Below are 1,765 nucleotides of genomic sequence, written 5' to 3'. Positions count from 1 at the left end.
GTTATTTAATGAAAAGCTAATGTGCTCTATACACTTTCATGCCAATGACAATAAAAATATTTGCTATGTGTTGACTTGAGTAAGCCATGATTCTCAGTATTATGCAGATAACTCCTGTTTTAGGAGAACAAGTAGAAAAACTCAAGACTAGGAAGGCCTAATCAAAATTTTGTAAAAAGACACTGCAAAACAGAAAGCAAAGGCAAGTGCATGAATAATTCTAAAATGAATGGTTATTAACATTAGTGTTTATTAACATTTTAGTTAGGGAGATGCAACAGAATGAAGGGGTTCAATATTATATTTTTAAGATGCATAGTTTGCATACATTTTCTATCCATTCTTTCATGTATTAGAAAAATGACAGCAAGAAATGGGGGAAAAGTCAGAAGCAAGCACAAGATTTGAGACATAGGGTAGCATGCTTTCTCCAATATTCTTAAATCTTTAAACAGGCTTTAAGATTTCAATAAACTCTAGTAAGTGGTATGTAGCGCCTCTAATGAGTGACACAGCTAGGGGTCCAATAACTTTCATCAACAAGATATGCATTAAAATATAAAAAGATGCATTGATTTTGATCATATTTTAATTTGTTGGATAATACTTATTTGTTTGACTGAAATGATCTATATACCTGTTGGTTTGATGATGGATACCATCATTCACTGGAATTGGCTCCGGTGAATTTCGTATTGTTCAAGTTTTCTTTCCTTACTTATCAAAGCCTTTACCATGTGGCAAAATTGGTCACAGAACAACAGTCCACAGAAGTAGAATAGCCAGAAAGGAAGTTGAGTAACAGAGAACTAAAATAGGTGGAGCAAGACCCCACCTAAAGCATTTGAGACAAAGACCCAAATTCTGACTCACCACTCAGTGTTTTCTACTGTGCCCACCCTGAAATTCTCTTCTCAAAGTTGATATGCATCTATCTCCTTAGGACCAGGGGGGTATTTATCCTGTAATGGGTTGGCTGGGGACACGTTTCGTTTTAGTTGCTTCAAGCATCAAGATAACACTCTCTTCATTGCCTCTCTGATGGTTCCATATTCAACACCAGTCATTTAATCTCATGACACGGTTCCTCATAACCAACGTTTTTCCTTTGTAAATTAAGTCTGTCTGTCTATCATCCATCTATCTGTCTATCTATCACCTCTCTCTCTCTCTCTCTCTCTCTCTCTCTCTCTCATCTATCTATCTTTCTATCTCCTGGATAGATATATTTATGCCAACAATCTTCTGCCTACTCCAGGCTTGTACCATCCAGTCTTTTTCTTAAGTGCTATCTCTTTCTTTTCATTAGCATAGAGCTAAAGTGTGCATTTTTTGTTCTTTAGGCTTTACACAGATTAAGATCTCTGAGCTTCTTAGTCATTCATTTTAGCTGTTGCATTGCACTTCCTACAGTTCATTTAAAGCTTTCCCTTCAGTCTAATATCCCTGAAACAAAGTACAATTTTCTCACCTCTAATCACTGCTTTCCCGGACCAGTGAGGAGGTATAAGGCTTATATACATCTGTGACTTGGCCTATTTGCTCCTTTAGTAGGTGAGCTTTGGGCCAAAATATAAATTCAATTAAATATTACTTAACAAACCTTGTCTCTACTTTGGTTTTCATTCTGCAAGGATCTATCCCCTTTGTACCTTTTTGTTTCATTTGGTTTTAAAAATAATCCCTTCTTATCAAAATGAAAAAGAGGTCTAGACTAAGGTACTTTGTTTTTAATTAAAACACATTTTGATTTTCAATAAAGTTA

The sequence above is a fragment of the Tenrec ecaudatus genome, chromosome X (genome assembly GCF_050624435.1).
Source record: "Tenrec ecaudatus isolate mTenEca1 chromosome X, mTenEca1.hap1, whole genome shotgun sequence".
Lineage (NCBI taxonomy): Eukaryota > Metazoa > Chordata > Mammalia > Afrosoricida > Tenrecidae > Tenrec > Tenrec ecaudatus.
Note: the sequence above shows the minus strand (reverse complement) of the source record.